Below are 15702 nucleotides of genomic sequence, written 5' to 3' on the forward strand. Positions count from 1 at the left end.
ATCCTCGGACCACACAAACTATCGAGTTCAGGCTACACACAGCGTGGCTGCAGCGGGGGATTTGTTTGAAGAAATACTTGTTTGGGTGCGTTGCGTGAAAATTATGACAGCGAAATTTCACGATGCACGTGCACCACGCAACAAAAATTAACACGATGAAAAAAAGGGGTGACATACAAAATAAAAATTTATGTATGTGCTTTTAACTCATATATTTTACTCGTTGATTTTGAAAAACTGGACCATATAATTAAAATATATTAATTTACTGTAAATATTAGTGATTTAGACACGTGTTTATATTAATATTGAATACTGAATTTATTTTTTTAATTAAATTCAGTTGAATTTGCAATTTACCAACCTATTTATAATATCACTCCAGTCCTTTTATTATTTTATTTCTATTGTTTGCGTGCAAAATTAAAGTTAGTTTTTTTTTATTATGCCAAATAGTTATAACTTCTAACGCGCGTGCCTAAGTAGCTACACACACTTTTTTTTTAAATTAAATCTCTTTCATGGAAGAGTAGCCATACATAGAGACCGGAAAAAGTTGACGAATTCATTCCGCGATACGTTAAAATTAAAACACTTGTATCTTCGAACTGATTCTGCTATTTGGTAACAGTTAATCTGGTGGTATTTGGACCAATGAGAAGCCTTCAACTAACGTAGTATCGAATCAAACGTTACCCAGTTGAGAAGTCATACGAGTCAGCAGCCAAAGAACGGGTATCACCGAGGATCGCCGATTCAATCCTGTATGTAGGTCACTGAACCTAAGTATTTTTCCGGTCTCTAGCCACGCAATAATAATTTCAAAAGAATTAACAGTAGTTTGTGAGGAATAGTTACAAAATTTCCTCTAGCTACGGCTTCTTGGTTCTTGTTTTATTTTATTTTCACTCCTGTAGGGAGCAGTCACGCTGAATAAACTATTCCTAGGGGCAGGCCATTTTCGCGAAAAAATTCTGAACGCTTAATAGACTGCAAAGAAAAAGTGTACCCGCACCAGCGGTTTCTTACCTGTGATTGGCCGCCGTCTGCGAGAGAAGTCATTGCTAGAGAACGGAAAAATTCCCGGATTCATTCGGCGATAGGCTAGAAGTCAAATACATATATATTTTAGATTATTTTGCTATTGGTAGAGACCCGGAAATTTCGTGGATTCTTCTGGCCTCAGGATAGAATTCAAAGTTATAGGTGTGCTCGACCCATGTTTACTTTCCTATTGGTTGATTTCTTAGCGAGAACATTTTTATCCTTGTTAATTGCCACTACCTGATTCGCTTACTTCTCTCCTAGCTGGACATCGTTGGCTCACGGTCGTAGAGGGGCGTGTCCAGATAACTGCGGTCCAATCATGTACACAGTGCGAGAGTGTGAAGGTTTGCATTCTAACTTGCGACTAAATGAATCCGCGAAATTTCCGGGTCTCTAGCTATTGGCTTACTGTTCATATGTACGAATATCAACCAATTATAACCCCTCAACCAGGGGCGCAACAACAGGGGGGGAAGGGTATTTTGCCCCCCCCCCCTCTGAAACCTTGAAGTGGGGGCAAACGGGGGCAAATGAAGTGCTGTGTAATCAATTTTTAGATAATAAAACTGCTTAAATAGCACCATTTTCCACCTTGAAATACAAATTTTCCCGGGGGAGAACCCCCGGGCCCCCCGCTTCAATAGGGGGGATCGATGATTCTTTATAAAAAGGTATATTGCCCCCCCCTTTGGAAATTTAGTTCTTGCGCCCCTGCCCTCAACCAAAGAAGGATCGAATCAGACAAACCAGCTGAGACGACTCACAAGTCAGCAGCCAATGAACTGGCGTTATTTGCCCAAGTGTACAGGGGACTGTGCACTCTATCCTGAAGGCTATTGAAACCGCGAATTTTTCCGGTCCTTAGCCATTGATAGGGCCATGCATATTTCGCGAAAAGATTCTGAGACTAGTTATAAGTTAAAACACTGTAGCATCGTCTGTGTTTCGTGATTGGGTGAGTTTATTCCAGGCGCATGTCCAATGTCACAGCACCAATCACAGAAATTCAGTGCGGAAGCAAACGCGTCCTGAGTGGCCCGGTCAAAAAAGGCCACGACTCCTCTCGCAAATGGACGCCAATCACAAGGAAGAAACCTCTGGCGTGGGTACATCTTTTTTCAGTCTAATAGTCGTTCAGATTTATTCACGAAAAATGCCTGCCCATATTCATTGCCATATTTGACCGAAATACTTAGGACGCGTTTGCTTACGCACTGAATTGCTGTGATTGGTTATGAAACGAATGACATTATTCGAAAAAAATATTACCCAATCACGAAACACAGATGATGCTACAGTGTTTTAACTTTCAACTGGTCTCGGAATCTTTTCGCGCAATATGCATACCCGTAAATATCCCACGTCCTCTCGAGCAGCAACGAAGTACATGACCAAGCCTTCTTGCAACTCTCATTGGGCAATACAAGGTTGCATCCTTTAGGTGACTGTAAATACTGACGGTTGAAGCTGACCTAGCAGTGAGTGTCATGCTCAGACTGGCAGTGCGAAGTGTTGGACGCACACGGAAGCGTTAGTTGGGTTGATGTGTTAAGTAATGGGAAGCCTTCATTTCACAGACGAGAGAGCCACACCCGAAGTTCCCCGAAGTTCATGCTCGCTTTTTCTTTTTCCCGTTCTATCTCATTGTATAAACCGGTATGACATTAAATTTTGCGGACGATTAGGATAGGTTAGCTACATTATAAATACTTTAAAACATTGTGGATGGTTGGTTATATTAGGTAAGTAGGTATAACTACATTAAAAATACTTTAAAATAATATTATGGTTGCTTAGCAAATAACTTTTTAATATGTAGCTATCCAGGACCAGGAAACCGTTTACATGATTTCACAGTATCTTTTATGTAGCTATCCTAACCAAATCAACCGTCCACAATGTTTTAAAGTATTTATAATGTAGCTAACCTAACCTTTTGCAATGAACAAAAAAAAAACCGAAGATGCACGATCGAGCGTTTGGCTCTCTCGTCTGTGAAAAAAAGGCTTCCCGTATGTAATAGGCTCCAAACAATTTATTCCCCTTCCTGATTTAAGTATAGGCTGGCTGGCAGTCTGGCGGGAAACGAAACAAAGTCGCCCCCCAAACCCAATGCGGACATAAAGTCCAAGTGCCCAAACCCCCGCCTGGTAGGCTCTTTCTACTCCAACTGTTCTTCCTGAACCATCCCTCTGCTTCCCGTAGCCAACCTGCTTGCATAACGCATGAATTTTGCATCCCGCATGTAAGGGCCCAAGGTTTTCCCTGTGTCTATGCAGGGTTTACAGGGGCCTAACTTATCTAATTTCAGTCTAGAATCGTCAGTGAGGGGCGTTAGTCATGGCGCCAATCGCTGCCATGGCTGGCCAATTCCCCTCCTAGCACATGATGCATGCTACCTTCCTGCATGGCTCAAACCCAACATGAGTAGAGCGTATATGCTTCGGCCTGAGACGCACTTAGTCTCCTCCCTAACCCGGACCCCTCCCAAACACACTTAGTTTTTAGTTAGGTTAGGAAAAAAATTCCTTTGGCGAGTTACAGGTGTTTGGGTAGCACTTCATTTCCTTGTTTGTCCCTGGCTCAGGGGCGTGTCAAGAGCAGTGCAGTCAACAACATCCACGCGAAGCAGATGCATATGTGCTTCACGTCTACTTTGCTCTACCCAACGAATCCGCTAAATCGTTGTGTATCTATAGAGACCGAAAAAATTCACGAATTCATTTCGCGATAGGCTAAAATACAATTAGTTATACCTCAATGCTGCCTCTGCTATTGGATTACAACTCACCTGAATGACTCAGGGCCAATGAGAAAAACCCGACCAAAGCTTTATCAAATCACAGGCTGCTACGTTGGGATATCTCACAAGACAGCAGCCAATGAGTGGGTGGCATTGGAGTTCATCCTGCATGTCATTGAACCCCTGATTTTTTCCGGTCCCTATGTATCTATTAACCTATTCTAGAGAATCCCCAGTCCTTAATAGTGCAGCAACATCGTTCTCATTGGCCTAGAGGCTAGCAAAACGGGACAACGCTGTCTCTGACTGTAACCGAGCAAAGAAAGAAACTTTACAAACAAAAATGCCAGGATTCTGTTTAAACAGAGTGTTTCGTGAATTTTAGCTGAGAATTTTCAACGGTGCGCCGGACAGGGCCGGATTTACTGCCTGTGGGCCCCCAGGCTGAGTCTGTGGTGCGGGCCCTCTCTAGGGGGAAGTATTGAGTATCCCCTTCCAGTGCCTCTTGCCTGGGTCTGGGTGGGTAGTTTAATTTAATTGACCTACAAAACTCATATTTTTTTTATCAATTTTCTATTTTGAAAACATTTGTTTATTATTAAAGTAGACAATTTAACCAAACAGTATTTAGAGGTTAAGGAATTAAGTGACACCAAAACCAATGAAAATAATAGAAAATTATTTATGCAGAAGAGTTTAGTTCGGGGCAATTAATCCACACAAAACAACTGGACACTATGTCGACGCCTATTTTAAGAATATAAGAAGATCCACATCGTGTCGTGTGGTGCGGGCCCATAGGCTACAGCCTGGATAGCCTGCGCGTACATACGGCCCTGGCGCCGGACGTGCTAGAGCGTGTATAGGGATGTCAAGCCTAGCCTGGCCTGTCCACGGCCACTCCGCTTCTGTCGTCTCGACTGCTCTGTGCCTGACCCAGATGCCTGCCGCACCACACACACACACACACACACACACACACAGAGTCCGCGCCGTTCTATCTCACGTACCTGTCCACCTTGGTTCTATCCTAACCACACCAATTACACTAATTTCCTTGCGCTGGGCCAATTACGCTGAACAATGCAGTCTCCAAGTCGGAGCCGCGTAGGTCGAAATTAACCTTTAACGATGGCTTTCTGAGCCACAACCGGTGTTACACGTGGTTTAGTCGCGATCAGGAGCCGAGCTAGCGGGGGACCCGCGGCCCGTTGCAAAACATGGCAGTAAAACGATCGAATTAAGAGCGAATCACTGGGAAAAAATAATTTGTTACCCCAAAGGCTGTGCGGCCCTGCCAAGACATTTTACATTCAAGGTAAATATCTAGCTTCGCGGCTTTTCAACAGAAAAAAAATGTAAACATATTCTAATATTGTTAACACTACAGACGGTCATTTATTTTTAACATGAAAAGAATGTTTCGAAAAAAAAACGCACTAGTTTCTGAGAAGGTTCCCGTTTATAGGTCACATAAGCAGCCCTAGCAATGACTAGGTCAATATTTTTTTTTTTTTTTTTAGCGAAAAGAATTCCAGACCATTACTGTGTGTTAAAACTTTGAAGCCTTGTGTGTGTGTCTCGTGGTTGGCTGGATTAAATTCTAGGTGCATGTCTCTTGTCAGCTCGCCAATCACAGCCATTCGGCGCGGGAAGCCCGCCTACCTGGGACACATACGGTGTGCAGAGCTTCAGGAAAAACAACGCGATTTCAAAACTACTCAAGATATCGGAGTGGGGCCTATTTACGAATAGCATTTAAGAGTTCGCTGAGGACCGAAAAGTAGTTTTAATTTCGGATTAAGTTTTTAAACTGTATTTTTAGAAGCATTAAAATGCCTAAAACGCGTGTTTTCAGAGTAATTTTTAGGCATAAAAGAATCAGTACAGATACTTGAAACCACTTAAGGGGCTTGCATAACACCTTTATCTTCATTTCTTCGCCATATAATGTTATGGTCACCGCTCAAATTTCACAGTTATCCTGTGACGACGAGACGAATGCGCGCCAGTTCAGAGACTTGCGCTTAGAGGCTATACCGCGCTGGAAGCACCAGCGAGCGTCGCACTTATCATCCCGCCTCACTAACACACATACACCTCTGACGAGGCGGGCCCCTTATTGGCCCGGCCCGAACAGGGCGGTGTCTTCTGCAGGCGGCCGCCGATCACAAGGGAACAGTCGCTAGCGCGGGGCATACCTGGAGACAGGAAAAATTCGCGAATTCATTTCGCGATAGGCTAAAATACAAATAATTATACCTCAGTGCTGCCTCTGCTATTGGCTCGCAACTCACCTGGATGACTCTGGGCCAATGAGAAACACCCGACCAAAGCTTTATCGAATCACAGCCTGCTACGTTGGGATTTCTCACAAGACAGCAGCCAATGAGTGGGTGGCATTTGACCGAGTGTATGTAGAACTATGGAGTTCATCCTGGAGGTCATTGAACCCACGAATTTTTCCTGTCTCTACCGATGTCCGAATCTACTGTAGTCACCAGAGCGCACGTAGTTAATATAGAGCGCTAAAATATATTTTTCTCTCTCGATTGTTTATGTTCATTATTTTCATGCTTTGTAAATATGTACGGAGCTAAATTTCGAATATTTAGCTAACGTGTGAAATTTCTGGGAGTTCAGTAATTTTTTAATTTTATTTTGTAAGGCAAAGGTAAATGCTATTACTATACATTACTCCTCCTAATAAATTAATGTAGTTATGTCAGCAATATATTATGAAAACTACTATCTAGCGGACTTAAAAAAACTATGTCTCAGTCTCGGTAATTAGTAGAGTCCCGGAAATTTCACGGATTCCTCTGGCCTCAGGATAGAATTCAAAGTTATAGGTGTGATCGACCCATGTTTACTTTCCCATTGGTTGATTTCTTAGCGAGAACATATGTATCCTTCTTACTTGGCACTACCTGATTCGCTTACTTCTCTCCTAGCTGGGCATCATTGGCTCACGGTCGTAGAGGGGCGTGTCCAAACAACTGCGGTCCAATCATGAACACAGTGCCACAGTGTGGAGGTTTGCATTCTAGCTTGCGACTAAATGAATCCGCGTAATTTCCGTGACTCTAGTAACTAGAGTTTCTCCCCCGTGAGCAGTGCGGACGAGGCGGCTCGAGTGAAGCATGCCGCCGTAATAGCGCGCCGCGCCGTGGAATGCGCGCGCAGGGCGGATGTCGAAACACGCCGCTCATCTGGGCAGGGGGGGGGGAGGAGGGAGAGTAAACAAACATCATGGAGAAGGGGGGGGGGGGGAGGTAGCCGCGCGGCATGCCGGGAACGGCGGGCTGGTCAGTGCCGCCCACAAAAACAAGGAATATAAAGAGCGGCAACTCAGTGCTATAAACTAACGCTCATATTCTCTTTGGAAATCCCGGGAACTCTTGTGCGGGATTTAGAGGCAACCTAACAACCAGAAAAATCGTTAATATTTCGAAAGTAAATGTTGGCAACCTTGATTTTTTTGTGTGTGTTTGTGTGTGTGGTCGTTCGTTGCTGGTAATATTAACCGTATCATGTACAAGATGGAATCCCCCCCCCCCCCCGTCAACACGGAGCAGCTATGTTAAAGTTCAACACCAACACGTCGACAACCACAAAGGGGTTAACGGCCTGGCGGTGTTTTTGTTCCCTGTGCCGGCTCGTGATCGCAGTCGCCATGGGCTCATTAGGAAAGGTCACGTATTTTTAGCCCGGCTTGTTTCCACGCTGGGTTCAGGAGGGTTGGAAGTGATGGAAGAGGGGTGAGGGGGTGAGAAGCCTGGTGCGAACCGCCCGCCCTCGGCTGAGCCAGCGTGACGTCACGAGGGCTCGTTATTAAAGTCTCCGCCTGTGGTTTACTGCGTCAACGACGGCACGTGCTGATGTCAGTATTTTTTTTAGGAGGTGGATTGGGGGGAGGGGGGGGGGGCGGGGCGCCTCTGTTGCAGATGGTTAGGGACCGGAAAAATTCGCGGATTCAATGACCTGCAGGATAAACTCCATAGTTCTACATACACTCAGTGAAATGCCACCCACTCATTGGCTGCTGTCTTGTGAGACGTCACAACGTAGCAGCCTGTCATTCGATAAAGTTTTGGTCGGGTGTTTCTCAATGGCCCAGCGTCATCCAGGTGAAATTTGAGCCAATAGCAGAGGCAGCACTGAGGTATAACTATTTGTATTTTAGCCTATCGCGGAATGAATTCGCGAATTTTTCCGGTCCCTACGCAATATGCCACTTCGTTAATACACCATTCCATGAATTCTGAACTAAGAATGCTCGTAATTTTTTTTTTTTTTTTTTTTTTTTTTTTAAAGAAATGTCTCGTGTTTTTTCCTCATGTTTAGAGACCTGCAAAATTCGCGGATTCATTGATTTCTAGGATAGACTCCACAGTCCTTTAAATACTCGCGGAAATGACACCTGTTCATTGGCTACTGACGCGTGAGACGTCTCAACTAGGCTGTCCGCAATTCGGCACTTTCTTGGTTTAGTGTTTCCCATTGCCTCACAGTTCCCCGGATAAAATGTGGGCCAATCGCAGAAGCGGTACGAAGGTATAGTTGTTTTGATGCTAGCCTATCGCGAAATGAATCCGCGAATTTTGCACGTCTCTACTCATGTTTAAAACTTAATTTGTTGATGTTGGCACTGCTCGAGCGCACAGATATTCCGGCCGTGCAGTTGCGCCCCCTGCGCCAGCTGCCCGACGCGCAGTTGCGAGCTCCAGGCCGGCGGTGACGTCACTGGTATTCCTCTCGGCTCTCCCACCCCGCCCCTCACCCCTGACCACTCCTTAACAGCGGCTCATCGAGACCCTTCTGACTTCTGACCGCCTTCGGCACACGTGAACAAGGGGGAGGGGGAAGCCTTCTTTTCACAGACGAGAGAGCCAAACAACCGATCGTGCATCTACCGTTGTTTTTTTGGTTCATTGTAAATAAATATACAACTCATGATAACTAATGGTTAGAGACCTGTAAAATTCGCGGATTCATTTCGCAATAGGATAAAGCCCAAATACTTTTGACATTATTTTGCTTCAGTGATTGGGCCACAGTTTATCTGAAGGACTCTGGGCCAATGAAAAATCTTTAACAGAAGAATTAGCGAATCACGATCATTCCAGTCAACAGGTAATACGAGTCGGTAACCAATCAGCAGATGTAATTTGCACGAGTGCATAGAGAATCGTGGAGTCTATCCTTTAGGGATTTGAAATCGCGAATTTTACAGGTCTCTACTAATGGTCAATTAGGTTAGGTTAGCTACATTATAAATACTTTAAAACATTGTGGACGGTTGATTTGGTTAGGATAGCTACATTAAAGATACTGTGAAATCATGTAAACGGTTTCCCCCAAATAAATACACCTTTTGTGGTACGGATAAAAAAAGCGAGCATGAACTTCGGGGAACTTCGGGTGCGGCTCTCTCGTCTGTGAAATGAAGGCTTCCCCACCAGGGGGAGGGGGAGAGACAGAGAGACAGGGAGGTGTTGTCAATGTCACGAGAGAGCTGCGCAGTAGTCGCATAGTAGCGCCACAGTAGCGCCACAGTAGTGCCACAGTAGCGCAAAATGGCCTCAGGCAACACCTATTAATGGAATAAAAAAACGCGTGGTAAAGAATTCGAGATCGTCTTTCATACACTCCAGTGATGGAGAAATTAGGGAATCGTCAAGCCACATTAAAAAAAAATACTTTACAATGGTGTGCACAGTCGATATTGTTAGTAGCGTGAACGGTTAGTTAGGTTAGGTTAGCTACATTAAAAAATACTATAAAATTATAAGGGCGTTTGGTTAAGTTCAAGTTAGCTACATCTGAAACCGGTAATTCTTAACCAACCATTAAAATTATTTTACAGTATTTATTTTTTTAATAAACTAACTTAACCAACTATTCTCACGTAATCAGTAAAGCCACGGAATTTTCGCGCATTAATTTAGTCGCAAGCTAGAATGCAAACCTCCACACTGTCGCACTGTGTTCATGATTGGACCGCAGTTATCTGGACACGCCCCTCTACGACCGTGAGCCAATGATGCCCAGCTATGAGAGAAGTAAGCGAATCAGGTAGTGCCAAATAACAAGGATAAAAAAGTTCTCGCTTAGAAATCAACCAATGGGAAAGTAAACATGGGTCGAGCACACCTATAACTTGAAATTCTATCCTGAGGCCAGAGGAATCCGCGAAATTTCCGGGACTCTAGTAATCAGTAATCACAAATTTGCAATATTTACACCAAACCTTAAAACGGTAAACTACTATCATTTTGGAGGTTTTTTTTTAATTACCGAATTACCGAATTTTTTGTGAATAAATCTGTACGCCTATAAGACTGCAAAAAGTTATACGCACACCAGCTGTTTCTTCCCCGTGATTGGCGGACGTCTGCGAGAGAAGTCGTTGCCTTATTTGACCGAGCCATTCAGGACGTGTTTGCTTCCGCACTGAATCACTGTGATTGGTGTTGTCTTGATTGATATGTTCCTGGGAGAAACTCACCCAATCACGAGACACAGACGACGCTACAGTGTTTTAACTTTCAGCTAGTCTCGGAATCTTTTCGCGAAATATGCATGCCCCTACCGATGTTTTAACCAATCAACACAAAACCTCTAACCAAATACCCAGTGAATGGAATTTAAAATTCAAATCGTCGAAGTGTTTATTTAAGATAAACAGAGAGAGAGAGCGAGCGAGAGAGAAAGAGAAAACCGTAGAGTAAACAACGAACACGCACGAACGCGGCCTCGGAATGGAACGCTATGAATCTGAAGGTTTATCGTCTACGCAAGATTTACTCTTAAATAGTGTGCTGTTACTAGTTTCAGAATGCACAGAAAGTAATGACTTATTTTAATGATATTATTATTTATAAAAACTTATTATATTGACAGTTATTATTATTATTATGAAATTTTATTATTTAATTTGTATATTGTTCGCCCGCAAAAGTTATTAAAAATATATTCTTATTAATTGGGTATATCTACGAGAGCTATGCTCTATGTAATGGGGAAGACATATATGGACCGGCAATTAGATATACCCCTCTAAGGACCAATTGAACAAAACGTATAAACTGTGTTATTATGCGTGTCATATACGAAGGATGTGGCATTGTTGGAAATTCTGTTTTTAAATTTAATTCAGTTTTGTGTTTGCAACTTTGTTAATACCTTTTGTTTACAAGATGTGATTTTGTAAATTTCGTTAACGGCATTCCGCCCCGGCCAATCAGAGGCCAAGTTTCAAGTAAAAGGCGTCTGGAACGTTTCTATTTGAGAAAGAGTTATGTAAGAGATGGCGTCCCAGTGAGATGCAAGGGCGCGGAGCCTGTCAAAAATTCAAAAGAAAAAAAAGATATTAGCTATTTCAGACCATCCACAACAAAGGATGAGTTTTTTTCGTCGTGTTGTTAAATGTTTACTAGTTTGTTAGGGCATATTCTGACGAATATGTACCCAGGAGTGATTAGTTTATGTAAGTAAAAACCCTCCATACCATGTGAAACAGCGCCATACTAAAGTTGTTATAGCGACGTACTAATTGAAAGAACATTGAGTTTAAATTATATTATCAACATTTTAAAAGACTTTAAATAACCAAAAACAGTAAAGATTATTGTAATTGTAAACTATCTAATTTATCAATTTTAACCCAGAGGTGAAACGAGAGAGATAGTTTTGTGTTCTACCGATCGTAAAACTGAGCTAAAGCCTAGGTACACGAACTCTACAATGAACTGAAATTGTTATTTAAATACTTGATTTTGTGGATTGCTAACTCGTTGATCACGCAAAAGTGCAACATAATATTACGTATTTTTGAATGGACCTAAATGAACTGTTGTATCGTAATCATGTGTGCGACGTAAATATCCAGATGATTAACGAACATGATAGTCATTCCACAACCCAGTTCAGTAATTTATTGATAATAAATTTTATTTAAATATTTTATTTAAAATTTTTGCAATTAATCAAGTTTCAACGTATGTTAATTTTCCTTAACAATTTCCCGAGATATGAATGAATCTGTCATATTAACCTATGTTTTGTGTTGTGTCTAATACTCATTTGTGTTAAGTGGGTTAGGCCCTTGTGCAGCAATAGGCGCCGATGTAATAAATTGCCACACATGTAATTAAATATTACACATAATTACCAGAACCTGAATAATATCTGTGTTGTTTGACCTACCCTTATACACTATTACAAATTATATATATATATATATATATATATATATCAATATCGGCAGAAAGTAATAGTAACCAACAGTCAAACCTATCTAGCATAATAATATTAGAAAGTAGCTGAGTGGGGGAAGAGCACAGCACAATAGTTTTAATTTAGTTAAGTTAGCTTTAATCGCTGCCATGGCTGGCCAATCCCCTCCTAGCTAACGATGCATGCGACCCTCTCCCTGCGTGGCTAAACCCCAGAATGACCAGGCGTATAGACGCACCTAGGTCCCTCCCTAATCCAGACTCCTACAAATACACTTTGTTTTAGTTGGGTTAGGAAAAAAATAAACTAATTGCAGCCTCGCCGAAGAGACTGAAGATCACGGTCGCCATAGATGACGGTATATAGAGACCTACAGGATTCTAGGGGCATGCAGATTTCGCGAAAAGATTTGGAGACTAGCTGAAAGTTAAAACATTGTAGCATTGTCTGTGTTCCGTTATTGGGTGAGTTTCTTCCAAGTACATGTCGATTGTAACATCACCAATCACAGTAATTCAGTGCGGAAGCAAACACGTCTTGAATGGCTCGGCCAAATAAGGCAACGACTTCTCTCGCAGACGGACGCCAATCACAAGGAAGAAACCGCTGATGCGGGTATACCTTGTTGCGGTCTAATAGGTGTGCAGATCTTTTCGCGAAAAATGCCTGCCCCTACTTATAGCAGATAAATATTAATGTTGGATGGACTTAAATACCCTTGGCACGTAACTTAACCACGGCGACATAACTTAGGACAGGAAAAATTCGCGAAGTCATTTTGCGATAGGATAAAGTTTAAATATCTATACCTCTAAGCTTATTCCGCTATTGACATGGCACACAGCTTAATAGAAAATTATTCTGGGCAACGAGAAACCCTCAACTATAGAAGTACCGAATCACCAGGTTGAGACGTCTCACCAGTCGGCAGCCAATGAACAGGAGACATTTGCCCGAGTGTACAGAGGACTGGGGAGTCTATCCTGGAGGTAAATGAAAACGCGAATTTTTTTTTCCGGTCCTTACAAACATCGACATAAAGCAGATGTACAAGTATTATTTGTTATTAAATATATCCGCAAAATATTTGTGGCTCTAGATAAACAGGATTTATAAATTTTAACGATTTTGATATTTTTGGTTACCACTTTTTGTTTGAAGGTTCGCTCTATTTATTTCAGCCTGACGGAACACCGTGTGTCGCTCTGTCTGCAGATTAATCAGTTGGCGTCTGTCCGGGTGATATTTATACACTTCGTCGGAAGTCTCGATTGAGATACGACTCTTCGCAGACGTGGGGCATGTTCCTACAGACGGAAGCTGCTTTTTTCAATCTCACAAGCGTGGAAACGCTTGACTTTGCAAGATGTCTTACGATCATTTCGGTAAGAGTATAAAGTGAAAAGGAGTGTAGCTACGTTTTACGGCGTTTTTGGCAACATTTATATTAGTAACAGCTAGAGTCCTGAAAAATTCGCGCATTCATTTCACGATAGACTAGAATCCAAAAAGTTTGCATTTTTGCTGCTTCGGTGATTGGGCTAGAGTATATCTGAAGGACTTTGGGCCAATGAAAAAAATGTAAACAAAGGAAGTAGCGAATCACGAGAAACCCAGTTAACAGGAGTCACGAGTCAGTAACCAATGAGCAGATGTAATTCGCCCGAGTGCATAGAGGATCATGGAGTCAATGACCTGTAGGATGAACTCCATAGTTCTACGTACACTCGGTCAAATATCACCCCCTTATTGGCTGCTGTCTTGTCAGACGTCCCAACGTAGCAGCCTGTGATTCGATAAAGCTTTGGTCGGGTGTTTCTCATTGGCCCAGCGTCATCCAGGTGAGTTGTGAACCAATAGCAGATGCAGCACTGAGGTATAACTATTTGTATTTTAGCCTATCGCGAAATGGATTCGCGACTTTTTCCGGTCTCTAGTGATCGGTGTTGTTACAATCTATATGTACCTAGGAGAAACTCAACCGATCACGAAACACAGACGATGCTACAGTGTTGTAACTTTCATGTAGTCTCGAAATATTTTCGCGACATCTGCGTGCCCCTACCTGCGTGAAGCCACGGATGTTGCCGCTCCCCACAAACACACGTGGCTGTGTCGCGGCGGGATTCGCGTCAGGGCACGAGAACAGGCTGCGCGAACAGCCGGCTCCAGCACAAAGACGCCCGCCACGTCACGCATCTCTAACGTCAATTACAACAGTTGACACGAGGACCTACAATAAGGGGGAACCCCCCTCAAGTAAGAAGCTGTCACCGGAAAAAAAACCGGTTTTATTTCCGGCATGAAAACATTGTTTATCAGTGCGTACATGACACTGTGAACTTTAGCCTGACATTAAATGAATCCGCGATATTTCCGGGTCTCCAAGTCTTTAGCAGGGACCCCGAAAAATTCGAGAACAATCTAATTAAACTAGTGGTTCACCGTTTATAACTTTATAGGCAGAGACCTGTAAAATTCGCGATTTCAAATCACTAAAGGATAGACTCCATGATCCTCTATGCACTCGTGCAAATTACATCTGTTGATTGGCTACCGACTCGTAACACCTGTTGACTGGAATGATCGTGATTCGCTAATTATTCTGTTAAAGATTTTTCATTGGCTCAGAATCCTTCAGATAAACTGTGGCCCAATAACTGAAGCAAAATAATTTCAAAAGTATTTGGACTCTATCCTATCGCGAAATGAATCCGCGAATTTTACAGGTCTCTATGGTAAAATGAGAAGCTACAAATTTGAGACGTTTCACCTGTCGGCAGCCAATGAGCAGGTGATATTTGCCCGAGTGTACAGAGGACTGTGGAGTCTATCCTGGAGTTCATTGAATTCTTCCGTGCCCTACGTATACATGATGGAGGTATACCTTGCCGGGCACTGAATCAGGGAGATGGTCGAGGCTCTAGTTAGGCTACTTATTGGTAGGGGCAGGCATTTTTCGCGAAAAGATCTGAACACATATTAGACTGTAACAAGGTATACCCGCACCTGTGGTTAATTCCTTATGATTGGCGGCCGTCTGCGAGAGTAGTCGTTGCCTTGTTTGACCGAGCCACTCAAGACGCGTTTGCTTACGCACTGAGTCACTAGAGACCTGCCAAATTTGCGGTTTCAATGGCCTTCAGGATAGACTGCACATACCCCTGTACACTCGGACAAATAACGCAAGTTCATTGGCTGCCGACTTTTTAAGTCGTCTCAGCTGGTTTGTCTGTGATTCGATCCTTCTTTGGTTGAGGGTTTATAACTGGTTGAGATTCGTCCAGATGAACAGTAAGCCAATAGCAAAATTATCTAAGAGGTATATGTGTTTGTATTCTAATCTATCACCGAATGAGTCCGCGAATTTTGCAGGTCTCTAAAATCACCTGTGATCGGTGTTGTTACAATCTATATCAACCTGGGAGAAATTCACCCAATCACGAAACACAGACGGTGCTGCAGTGTTTTAACTTTCATCTAGTCTTGAAATCTTTTCGCGAAATCTGCATGCCCCTGCCTATTGTAAATACGAGGTAAGACCGGCTTGTTTGAAGAGGAAGTACTCGGCGGTTTGGAGCGTGCTGTGAAGTGTGTGTAGTTGCTTCCCTGCTCGCCCAGACTGGGGGAGGCGTGTTGGCGCGGTTCCACACCTCCCCCCCCCCCCCAGG

At 43.0% G+C, this 15702-nt stretch overlaps 1 protein-coding gene across 3 annotated transcripts in view; it reads right to left on the bottom strand.

Moving 5' to 3' along the window:
- Positions 1-15702, bottom strand: part of LOC134532075 (serine/threonine-protein phosphatase 2A regulatory subunit B'' subunit beta-like) — a 191862-nt gene that overhangs the window by 133941 nt on the left and 42219 nt on the right. The gene's annotated exons all lie outside the window — the stretch shown is intronic.

Source organism: Bacillus rossius, chromosome 5 (assembly GCF_032445375.1).
Source record: "Bacillus rossius redtenbacheri isolate Brsri chromosome 5, Brsri_v3, whole genome shotgun sequence".
In the NCBI taxonomy this organism is placed as follows: Eukaryota; Metazoa; Arthropoda; class Insecta; order Phasmatodea; family Bacillidae; genus Bacillus; species Bacillus rossius.